A 12,748-nucleotide genomic window follows, 5' to 3' on the forward strand; every position below is an offset into this window, starting at 1 on the left:
CCGCCCGGACGGGGCCGCGGGGAGGGGGGCGTCGGGGAACCGGACCGAAGCCCGGCCACCCTCCACACCCCCAACACCACCTTCCCCGCACGGGAGAGCGCTCACGGGCGGCCACGACGACGGCCAGCCGGGGCCCGACGCGCGCTCCGGGCACGCGCACCGGGGCGGGACGCCACGGGGGGCAGAGGCGGGGCGGGGGAGCGTCCCCTCGCGCCCACTCGCGACGACGCCACCGGGCGAGCGGCGGCAGGCACGTAGCGGAGCGGGGCCGCACGGGCCGGGAGAGCGAGACACACAGGGGGCGGGGCGCGGGACCCCCGGATCGGGCAAAGCCGAGACAGGTGGAGAGAGGAGCCGTGGCCGTCGGAACCCCGCGAAGGCGGGGGGACGGGGGAGGCGGCCCGGGGGCTCGAGAGCGTGCCTCAGACCTGGAGCGCGCAACACGGGGTCTCACCGCCAGAGGCCTCCGCGCACGAGGGCGGTCCCGCGGCACCCAGGAAAGCAAAGCGGCCGGGCCTCCGTCGAACCCACGGGCCACCCCAACCGTGCTGGCGGCCACCACGGCCAGCGCCGGGACGCCCGCACGCCACCGACCCACGTCCCCGTGGCCACACAGCGCCCGACCGCCGCACGGAGCCACTCCCTTCCAACGCCGGGTGCCGAGAGCGCCTCACGCGGAGACGCCACGCCCCGCCGTAGCCACGGCACGGCCGCGGACGGGGCGGGCAGCGACGCCCCCCCCCTCCGGGACCAGGGGCGCTTTCGGCTCCCGGGACAGTTAGGCGGCAACACGCCAGGAGCAGGTCGCATCTGCGGAGGCGGCTCGGCACTGCCGGTGGCGACGGGGAGGCGGGTCGTGGGGGTGCGCGTTCACACCAAGGGCGGAGCGGGCACAAGTCCAGACGGGGGCCTCGGGGCACGGCCGGGCGACCGGGTAAAGCGGGCGCGGGATCCCACCGCCCCACGCACGAGGGCGGTCCCGCACCGCCCAGGATGCCAGCAGCCCCCTCCGAGGCTCCCGCCGGACAGATCCCAACCACCACGAGGGCAAGGGCCCTGGGTTCTCATGTGAAGCGCCCACTGCAGCAGCAGCAGCAGCAGCAGCAGGGCGGCGAGTGCCGGGCCTTACTCGCCGCCCTGCCCGTCTTCTCTCCACCCATCCGGGCGGGCCCACTCCAGGACCGCGGCCCCAGGGAGACGCCCCCGAGCGAGGCGGCTCCTGCTTATTACACCACGTACCTGCCGAAAGCACCGCTGCTGCCCGTTGCAGCTCGGGACGCGGAGCCGCTCGCAGCGGGGTGGGGCGGAGGCTCGGGGACCCGGGCCCCGTCCTTCCTTCCTCCTTGCACCACACCACCGCGCCTGCCTCCACGCGTGCCGGACGCCCGGCCAAGGCCCGCGGGACCCTCCCCCGATTCCCAAGGGGGAGGCGCGGGCCGCGGTAGGCAAAGAGCGGCGCCCAGCTCCACCCCCACCTGCGGTAGGTAGGGGTGGAGGCCGGCGGACTCCCTCACCACGGGGGGTGGCAGGGAGCTCTGCCCACTACGCGCAGAAAAGGAGGGGCAGCGGCTGGGGGGTCCGGTACCCCAAGGCACCCTCTCGGATCGCTAGAGAAGGCTTTTCTCACCGAGGGCGTATCGCTCCCTGACCCACCAGAGCACCACGGCTCGGACCCACACACGCGCCGGCCTGACACGAGAAGGGCCAAGGCGGTGTCGGTGGCTTTTGCTCACGAGGGCGTGGAGTGAGGAGACGTGGAGGCGGGGGGGTCTGCGGTAGGGGTAAAAACAAAAAAATAATAAAATAGTGGGGAAAAAAGAAAAAAAAAAAGCAGCACAGGCCGACGGCATGAGCGGTCACTCACGGCTGGGGGCCACGAGCTTGTGCCTGTGGGCCTCAGGCTCGCCCTTTTGCCTCCCTGTTCTCGCGTGCCACTGGAGGCGCACAGCGGCAACTCATCAAACAAAGCACGCCAGAGAGCTAACAAAAGGAGCCAGTGAGACGGTAGCCTGGCCAAGACGGCCACGGCACCCCCGCGTCCTTGGCTCGGCCCACCGCAGCAGTCACACGCCCACGCGTCTCGCCAGCGCACCAGCCCCGACGGGGACGGCGCCCGACGGAGTCGGCCCCCCCGCGGCACGCGAGCGGGACCGACGAGGCACCCTATCCCCGGGCCGCACAAAACCCCCTTCCCCCCAACACACCCCCACGGTGTGTGGTCGGGGAGGGGCACGGGCCGGGCGTGCCTCCCTTACCGCCTCGACCCCCCACTCGTTCACGGGAACTTCTGCAAGGCACTCACAACTCCACTCACTCCACTCCACCGCGGCAGCAAGCCGAGCAGGGGAAGCTTGCTGGGGGAAGGGAACGACACCGCCACTCGGCCTCAGGCACCTGACGGGCGACCTGGAGCGCTCCAGGAGCACCACAAGAGGACCGAGCAACACACGCCGGCGGGACCCGGGAGAAGGGCTCGCCGCGTGGCGGCGTGGCGGCCTCCCTCCCCTACCACGGGAGAGAGGCCCGCCCGCCAGGACACGGCCCACAGGCCAACGCGAGGGTGTCCGCTGCGTCCAGGGACCCCGGGCCCGCCCACGCCGTGAGGCAGAGGGCGGGAGGACGAGATCGGGCCGGACTCCGCACGCCCCTGGCCTCTCTTCCTTTCTCACCCACACCACGCAGCCCAGCAGCAGATGGGGGCGTGCGCGGGGACAGGGCAGGAGGCGAGGGGCCCCGCGCGCGCACAGCGAGAAGAGCAGTCCCGTTCGCTCCGAACGTCTGTCCCTCGCTCCGGCGCGGTTCAGGCCCGGCCCAGGAGAGCGCGAGATCGCCACATCGATCAGGAGCACACGGGGACGACGCCCCCGCCGCGTGTGGGAGGAGGGCAGCCCGCCGAGGCCAGGAAACGACGACGGGGCCTGCTTCCCCCGGAGTCGGTGCAGTCGAGAGGACCCCACGCCAGACAAGCGCCCAACACACGAGGCACAGAGCCTCCAGGGTGGGTCGTGGGGGAGTCCATCACGACACAACCGCAGGCAGGCGGGGAGAGCACCACGCAGGACAAGAGGACCCGGACACGCGCGCACGCGCACGTCTCCTCCTCCCCCGCCGCCCTTGGGTCACCAGGCACCGTGAGGGTGCGCACCCAGATCGGGACCTCCCTGGGCGCACGCGACAAGAGCCAGCGCACAGGCACACGCGGGTGGCGACCTCAGGGAATGCAGGAGCGGAGCCGGGCATCTATCCGGCCGCACACGCTCAAGAAGCCCGGAGCCGTGCCACGCACGTCCAAGAGAGGTCCCAGAGTCCCTCAGCGACCAGCACCGAGTGACAGGGTGTCAGCACCTCTCTGCAGGTACAATCGGACCGCCTCTCGAGAGAGGAATCACAGGGCCACCCCACGGACAGCGGGGTCCCCCCATGACGAGCGCGTGGCCTGTCCCCACCGGGCCCAATCCCCCCAGCATCACACCACTGTCACCAGGGCTCCAGGGCTCCCGGGGCCATCTGGTCGACCCTTGGGGGGGGTTGGGAGGTTGAAGTGGGCTTGCGGGAAAGGGAGGGGGAGGGGGAGGGGGAGGGGGAGGGGGAGGGGTCAGACAGTCGGCGGGGCGCGGGTCGGTGGGTGACAGCAGGGAGGCCCGGGGACACGCGGCAGCGGCAGCGGAGTCGGGGTCGGGATCGGGATCGGGATCGCGATCACCCTTCCCTTTCCCAGCCGCCGGTCGGTCCCCACATCCGGGAGATAAGTCGGCGGGAGGGGAGGCCTTCAAAGAGACGAGACTTGTGTAAAAGGAAACAATGCCGGGCCGGCCGGGCCGGGCCGGTCCTTCCACACATACGGAATGGAGGGGCAAGGGGCCGTATCCCTCTCCCCCAAACGTGAGCGCCTACAACGAACGGATCCCACACGAGGGACCGCGGGCAGGCCCCTGGAGCCCCACGAGGACCACCCCGTACGCCACGGGGCCCAGCCCCACCTCCGGAGCCGGACGCCGAGCCGAGCGAGCGGAGCGGGGCGGGGCGGGGCGGGGCGGAGGCCCGGGCAGACGTGTGACACGCACGGAGGAGGGCCTGGCCACGGAGAAGGAACAGAAAGGGCGGCGCGGCACAGCGCGCGACCACCTCTCTCTCTCTCTCTCCTCCCTCCTGCGTCTACGTCTCCCTCTCCGCCGCAGCCGTCTCGGTCGGCCGGCGGGTGGGTAGGTGAGTGGGTCCCCGCGGGCGGAGGGACACCGGCGCTGGCTGCTAGTCGACCCGTTCGGGCGGCCTCCCAGGGCCCAGGCCACCAAGGGAGCGACCGAGCGTGCGTGGCGACAGTCACCACCCGAGAAAGCGAATCCGCGGCCCCAGTCTCCGGCGAGCGCAGAGCGCGCCGGCGTCCCGGCACGACCGGGCCTGCAGCGCCCGCTACCCGCGTCCTCCTGGAAGTCCGCCTCGGGGAACCGTGGCCACGTCCTGTCCCTTGCCCGGTGTCACCGCAGCTCGAGAGGGAACAGGCCGCATAAAAGCGGCCGGCAGGTGGCGCCCGACAACCGGCGCCGGTCGGTCCGTCAGCGGGACGGATCCGGATCGCAGGGCCGGCGAGAGCTCGCCACCGGCCGCCGTGAAGGTCCCCCATCCATCCGATCCCGGGCCGCCCCGGGGCTCCCACCCACCCACCCACCCGCACGTGAGGGTAAACACAAAGGGAGGAAGGAGGACACCCACCAACGGAAACTCATCCCATCCCACGCTCTCGCCTAGGAAGAAGGAATACCGTCAGAAATGGCCACCCACCCTGAAGTACAGGTTTCGGATACTATTTCGTCCTCTTAGAAAAGTAAATAAATAGAAAGGCAGTTCCCCGGTGGCGGTCGCCAATAGGTTCCTCACCACGGTATAAAGGTCATAACCAAGTGCGGGCAAAGGGGTCGGTTTGTGTGCATACCGAGGATCAGAGCCTAATTTGGCTACCTACCCAGAAAACGAATTAAGATACGACATGAAGAAAACTTCCACCGTCAACGTCCTCCTCTGCGAGAGTCATTCCAGAAGCGGATCGTCAGAAAACCTCAACAAAGATCCTGGCGGCGCCGTGGCAGCTGTCGCTGCCTTCATCCCGCCGCTTCCTGGCCTCGCCGTTGGAAGGAAGGAAGAAGGAGGTATCTAAGCGGGCCCGTGCGTACAGTCCAACAACGGACTTGACTGCATCGCTATTGTCGGAACTCAACCCACAATCAGGAGGAGTGCAAGCCGCAGCGCTCCAAAGTCGTGAGACTGTAGACTATCTACCGTGAAAAGAACATAATGGGATGTGGACCGTTCCCAGGGATGCGCCGTGTGTTTTCTTTCATTCGTCTGATTTCTCTCAAACCGTTCACGTGCAGTTAGACAATATCCATCCTGTGATGGATAAGTTTTCACCAATGCCTAGGGGGTAGGTACCTCACTGGTTTTCTGGGTTTCACCGGACAGGGCCGGTAACCGTAGGTCTGCTTTCGCCCTGTGTCCGTATTCCCATTCTGTGAAGGTGCGAACTCGCCGTCTGATCAGCCGCAGTCTGCTAAAACCTACATACACAGGCTTTTAGGTTACTCTACAAGAAGTTATGTCAGAGAGAGAATCCATCTTCCCGTGTTCTCTCCCGTCTGCTATACCTCTATAGCTTTTCTTCTTCCTTTCCTTCCTAATGACAGCCCTTTCGTAGAATCCGTGCCTCATATCGAAAATCACCGAGTAGCGTCCTCCTTTCCGAGCGGTAAAGATACCTCAAGACAAAGGCCGGGCACAGAAGCCACAGGGCACACATCTGCAAAGAAGCCAAAAAGCTAATAACCCCTTTCAAAGAATACGGCTCCTCTCTCACTCACCGACTTCACAGTTGCCCGTATGGCCCCGGAAGACGGCGGCGGCGGGTTAGCCAGAGACGGGTAAGATTCCTCACGGGAGGAACAACCTATAAGGCAGGCACAGGTCGCAGGGGGGCGCCATCAGGCGAGAAACTGGGGATCCACGGAGGTGAGGCTTAGAGCCTCCCCCCCACCCCACCCCCCGACCCCCCGCCGTTTGGAGAGGAATCTTCTGCGTCCGTGGATGTTCTGTGCCCCTTGTCTAGCTCGGATTAATACTCAGTCTACAGGCACAGACCTGATCGTCTACATTCGCCCTCCCTCTGACAGCACTAAACTATGTCTCCTGCCTTCGTCCTGCATCTACCGACCACTTCAGCATTTTATTAAAAACTGAAAATAAAAAGTAAGGAAGGGAGAGACATGTGGGATTCACATATAAATCGAGTATAAAAATCAATCGAAACCATCATAGCCGACTGGACGGTTGAGAGTTCACCAGGCGTGATCAAAACCGAACGCGTCCGTGATAACGACTGCCCTTAGCCACCGTTCACCAGGTAAGAACTTAGTCACTGGGTAAGAACTAGGTCACCGTGGAACACCTTGTTCGTCATGCTGCAGAAGATGGGAGACCCTCGAGGATGAGGCTGGGGCTTGATGGGTGACTGCGCATCGAGTCCCCTCCACAGAATGTTACCGCTGTTAACAACCATCCGATCGACACATAGGAGAGGTGCCCTCTCAAAAAAATAAGAAGAATAAAAAATAAAAAATAAACACTGATCAGTGAGCAAAACACTCTCTGTAAGGCCATTCTTTAAATATTGAGGCTCCTGAAGACATGCTGACGGTTCCCTGCCAGACGTAATCGTACAACTAGAGCCAGTGCAAGAGGAAAGGTGAAATAGGAACTTCTCAGGACCAGAATGGTCGGAGCTGAACCCGGAAACAGCTATCGTCTGAATATATGCTAAGATGATCTCCCGAGAGAGAGCAGCATTCACGTAGCAGACGGCATTAGCAACGCAGCACGTGTGCAACACTTGGTAGGACGACAGATGACCGAGACTTGGTTTACTTGAAGAGCGTGGCATGACCATACGTACCCCTGATAAGCTCAGCTTCCGGTGGTGGTTGGAGATGGCGTTCCCAACAAATCTAGGGCAGAAGCAGCCGTCTAGGAATCCCAGATCCCGCCTTGGGGCGGGGAGAAGACTTGACTGTTCCTTGGGATGGTGTAAGAACGAGTTCTTGGAAGCTCGGAAAGAGCGCCCCGTGTAAGCCGGTGAGCCAGAGAGGCTGTGAGCTCAAATCCCAAAGGAAACCACCTTCTTAACCAGGGCAGTATCGCGAGTAACAGTTTTTGGCGAAAGGCTTGGGTTAAGGAGGTTGGATGGATGGTAGGGGGGGGGAGAACTCGGAGGGAGATGGTGGAGAAAAGAGCCGTTTCCAGAATCTGTGTCACAACGGGAAACTGAGGGGGGTCGGGGCTGCCAGGGTGGGAATTGGGGGTAGCGAGGGGTGTGTCATCGAGTGGGTTTGCAGGTGCGCTAAATTAAAAAGACATTTTTCGACAGGCTGTCACCGTACACGTGCAAACAGTCCATTTCCCCTCTTCGTTCCTTTTGCTCCTGTCAGCTTCTAAACCCTCAACTCTCCTGAATATCGAGAGCTCACCTTCCACCTTACATCACAGACAGTGCTTCAGCCATCAGTTTGCAAGCTCTCTCCTCTGGGACCTCTCAGATTTCTGCAGGTGAGCTGAGGGACACAGAGACCCTGTCCTCGGGGACATCATTACACGGTTTTGTCCCCCTACCTCCAGAACCGGTGTAATGACTGAATCCTTCTCTCACCCACACTCGAAAGAGGTCTAACTCCTGGGAGGACTCACACGTTCAGCTCGCCTTTCCGGCGCAGGCCAAGTTGGAACTGAGTTCACCTGCAGCTGGTGTGACAGCCAACGTGCCGTGTAGGTAAGTTATCACTTTTATGCTCTTCTTTTTTGGTCCACTTGGGCTCTCACTGACCTGGCAGGCCACGTGGCCCTCTCCCTGCAACGCTGCTTAATGAGGAGAGAGAGCTAAGGCAGGAAGGAGCAAAAGAAGCTAAACTGTGCACCAGCTCCGTGACACGGTACCTCAAGAGGGCATTTTAGTAAGTCTGTATTATAGCACAGTAAATTATCTCTCTGAACGAACTTGAGGGAAACAAGTGCATTCCCTCCACTCCATAGGTCCTCAGCATCGAGTCCCCTCCACAGAATTTTATTGCTGTTAACAACCATTTGATCAATACATAGGAGAGGTGCCCTCTCAAAAAAAAAAAACTAGGCTAAAATCTCTTGGACGTAAACATGAGCGACTTCTCCATGACCATTATCTCCCCGGGGCAAGGGAAACAGAAGCAAAAAAAAATGAACAAGTGGGACTATACCAAGCTGAAAAGCTTCTGTACAGCAAAGGACACCACCCATAGAACAAAAAGGCATCCTACAGTATGAGAGAATATAGTCGTAGGTGACAGATCCGATAAAGGGTTGACCTCCAAAATAGACTAAGAGCTCACGCACCTCAACAGGCAGAAAGCAAATAATTCAATGAAAAAACGGGCACAGGATCGAAACGGACATTTCTCCAGAGAAGAAAATCAGATGGCCAACAGACACAGGAAAAGATGCTCGCTCCACATCGCTCATCACCGTCAGAGAAATGCCATTTAAAACCACAATGAGCTATCACCTCACACCAGTCAGGATCGCCACCATCCAAAAGACAAACAACAACGAATGTTGGCTGGCGAGGTTGTGGAGAAAGGGGAACCCTCCTACACTGCCGGTGGGGATGTATATCAGTTCCACCATTGGGGGAAGCAGTATGGGGGTTCCTCCAAAAGCTCAAAATAGAAATACCATTTGACCCGGGAATTCCACTCCTAGGAATTTACCCTAAGAACGCAGCGGCCCAGTTTGAAAAAAGACAGATGCACCCCTATGTTCATCGCAGCACTACCTACAATAGCCAAGAAATGGAGGCAACCTAAGTCGTCCATCCGTAGATGAGTGGATAAAGAAGATGTGGTATGTAAACACAGTGGACTATTATTCGGCCATGAGAAGAAATGGTGCTAGAGGGTATTATGCTCAGTGAAATAAGCCAGGCAGAAAAGGACAAGTATCAAACGATCTCACTCATCTGTGGAGTATAAGAACAAAGAATACAAACTGAAGGAACAAAACAGCAGTCGACTCACAGAACCCAAGAATGGAGTAACTCGTTACCAAAGGGAAAGGGACTGGGGAGGGTGGGTGGGAAGGGAGGGATAAGGGGGGGAGGAAGGGGAGGCATTACTATTAGCAGACATAATGTGGGTGGGGGGGCACGGGGAGGGTCATACAACACAGAGAAGACAAGTAGTGATTCTGTAGCATCTTACTACGCTGATGGACAGTGACCGTCGGGGTGGGGGGGAGGGGGCGGACTTGGTGATGGGGGAAGCCTAGGAAACATAATGCTCCTCATGTAGTTCTTCATTAATGATATCCCCACCCCAAAGAAAAGGAAGGAAGGGAGGGAGGCAGGGAGAAGAGAGGGAGGGAGGAACAGAAGAGAGAGAGAGAGAGAGAGAGAGAGAGAGAGAGAGAGAGAAGAGAAAGGGGGTGGAAGAAAACAGAGAAAGAGAAAGGGAGGGAAAAAGGGAAGGAGAAAGGATGAGAGAGAGAGAGAGAAAGAAAAGCAAAAGAAGGAAGAAGAAGAAAGAGGAGGCAGAAGAACAGGAAGAAGAAGAAGAGAGAGAAAACAGCAAAGAAGTAGAAGATAGAAGAAGAAGAAAAGATGTAAAGAACAAGAAGAAAGAAGAAGGTAAGAAAGGACACCAAGAAGAAAGAAAAGAAGAGCAAGAACAACAACAACAAGAGCAAGAAGAAGAACAAGCACAAGGAGTAGCATTTTCCTCTGGCATTGAAAGAAAAGAGTAAGCACGCACATACACGCAAGCACGCATGCATACGCTCACGCGTTCATAGGCGTGCGTGCCCGTGTACCCATAGACACCTATACCTGTGAGTCCACGTGTATGTATACCACCACACGGTGGGTGTTCTTTGTAAGGACACGTTTCTCTTCCTAAAGACTTAGGGAGGGACAGGCAAAGTCACCGGAATCGCCACAGACGGCCTTGTCAGGAAACAGGAATAAAGGAAAGGCTCCAACCCCACGGAGACCTCGTCGTGATGTCGGCCGATGGACAGATGCACGAACCAAACCGGCCTGAACCCAGCAGAACTCCGGGCACATGTGTTTGGCAGGAACACAGAGAGGAGCGGGCGGGAAAGAGAAGAAGGCCGGTCAGCGTACTAGAAGGGCCCCAGAGAGTAAACCAGTGAAAAGATAGAAAGCGCCAAGGCCAGGAGCAAGTTGGCCTAGAAGTGTGAATACTCCCCAGGCAAAGAAAAGCATCTCAGCCGTAGCCTGTGCTTTCCTCGTGTCAGTGAGCACATACCAGCGTCAGACTGACTTGAGCACCTGCCCAAAGGCCCAGCCTCTTCAGGAAGAATTCTGTCTTAAAGCTAAGATTGCATTTTAATCAAACCGATGGCGCCTCAGCCCCCACTGGAGGCAAGGCAGACCATCTTGACTGATATGTTTCCACACAGAAGCTGATTACCCAGGAGAGGGATCAACGAAGTATATTTTCTGGAGGAGGAGGAGGGAGGGAGGGAGGAAGAAACTTAATGTCTGAACAAAGATGAATATTCTGGGGGCACTTTGGCCGGTCCGCAACCGGCCCGGGGTCGCAGCATTCCTGATCATCGTCCACTGCCTAGCCTATGAAATAAAAACCGAAAACCCGACTCTGAAACCGTAGGTGCGCTCCTCTCTCTGAGGTCGCCTGCACTTTCTAAGCTCATGCCTTCAAACTTTATCTCACACTCCCCTCTCTCCAAGTGTACACTTGCTCTCTTCCAATAAAACGGAAACCTCTCGGGGCGAGGGCGCCCCTCCTCCCTGAGGTGGCCTGCACTTTTCCTCTCTTTCAGTCACTTACAATAAAACGTTTGGTCTGCTGCTTCATTACCGTGTCTCTGCCCTTCCATTCTTTGTGGCGGCAGAGGCAAGAGCCGACCGAGGAAAATACACAACGCCCCCGCCCTACCCGCAAAGGTGTGCCAAGGCCACTCAAGGGAGGAAAGCCCTGACCGACTGCCTCCCTGCCCAAGGGGATCGGGGCGGTCAGACATCCACGCCCTCCTGGAAAAAGACGCCAGGGGCGGGGGTCGAGCCAGCCAGCCAGCGAGCGAGCAAAACCAACCTGCGGGACAATCTTCACCAAAGCCCCTTGACCTCACACATCACACACACACACACACCACCTGGAAACGGGTCCCCACGCTTCCCCCGTGCAAGTGCAGTGTGCAACCGGAACACCTGGGACACGCTTTTGGGGGGTGGGAGTTGGGGGGGTGGGCCGGCCCCCCAACCCACAAACTCCCCTTCGGGCCCCGCACCCTCCTAAACATGCCCTGTTTCTTGAGGCGGGCGGACACAGGGATCCCGTTCACCGGGCCCGGCTGCTGCTGGTGAAGCAGACTCCTCCTGTCCCTGTCCCAGGCCTCAGTCCAGTCCCCTCCTTCTGGCTCGCATCGGTCAGGGCTCACGAAGCCCTTTGATGTCTTCTGACATCCATCTCCACATCTCTCCTCTCTCTCTCTCTCTCTCTCTCTCTCTCTCTCTCTCTCTCTCTCTCTCTCTCTCTCTCTCCCTCCCTTCCTCCCTCTCCCTGTCGGTCCCCAGAGAGTTTTGGATTTGTCAGTGGGCAGCAGGGAGGAGAATCCTTGAAACTTGAAAAAGTTAAGCAGGCGCGCCACCTTCCGTCACCAGAAACCATGGGTCTGGAGGCTGTGACTATCTAGCCAAATCATACTCAGCTCATTTTACGTCCTGAGGAGTTAGCTTCATAACCATCCTGTTGGAAACCCTGTGACCGATGGGACAGAAAAGTGAGTGACAGCACCATTGGTGGCCAGACACAGCTGAACCAAAATATGTTAGAAAATCCCACGGGTTGAAAGCGAGGGCTCCGAAAAATCACTGCCAGCCCTCAGGGTAATGACGACCTAGAAGAACTTTGGCCACTAGGAGGAGCATTCCAACTAGAATCTAAGCAAAGTCTTCCAGATCCCAGCATAGCCTCGAAGAAAGCGTCGTTACAAAAAGCGAATGACAAATAAGCCTTGAGAGGATATGTATGAGGGGAGAAAATATGGGGGTGGGGAGATGTGAAGTCAGTGTGGGGGAGAAAGGAAGGACTGTAATGCTGAATGTAACTCCAACTGCTACTTTATTCCTTTCCACGGCCACCAAGGGGAAATCTGGTAGGGACCAGAGCCGGTAGATAGAGAGAGCATCCTGGGAGGACTGGCAGAAGCCCACATCTTTGCCGGAAGCAGCTCTTCCGAATCTGTGTCTGTAGGGTCCAAGCAAGGCAGGGAAGTAACACTGTCTCTTCCTTTCCAAATCCAGACATATTTGTTAAGGAGGAGCCTTGGTCTCCCAGGAATAGCCACTGCCTTCTTACCATTTCTTTCTTTCTCTTTCTTTCTTTCTTCCTTTCTTTCTTCCTTCCTTCCTTTCTTTCTCTGTCTCTGTCTCTCTCCCTCCCTTCTTTCTTTCTTTCATTGTTTCTCAGAACATCCTACACCTGGGCTTGGCTTTCTGCCTACCTGGCACCTATGGCAGGGTGGGTGGGGCGTCCATTCTTCCCTGCTGCTGTCTCTGCCAGTGGCTCTGGAGCCTAGGAAGGTCATGTCCTCTGCACCCTCTTTGGGGAGTTCCACTCCTTACACCCAATGGGGTGTTTTTCAATAGTGCCAAAGATATTTCACCTCTGTCCTGGCTGGAAACCGACAAGATATT

Source organism: Manis pentadactyla, chromosome 18 (genome assembly GCF_030020395.1).
Source record: "Manis pentadactyla isolate mManPen7 chromosome 18, mManPen7.hap1, whole genome shotgun sequence".
NCBI classification, from domain to species: Eukaryota; Metazoa; Chordata; class Mammalia; order Pholidota; family Manidae; genus Manis; species Manis pentadactyla.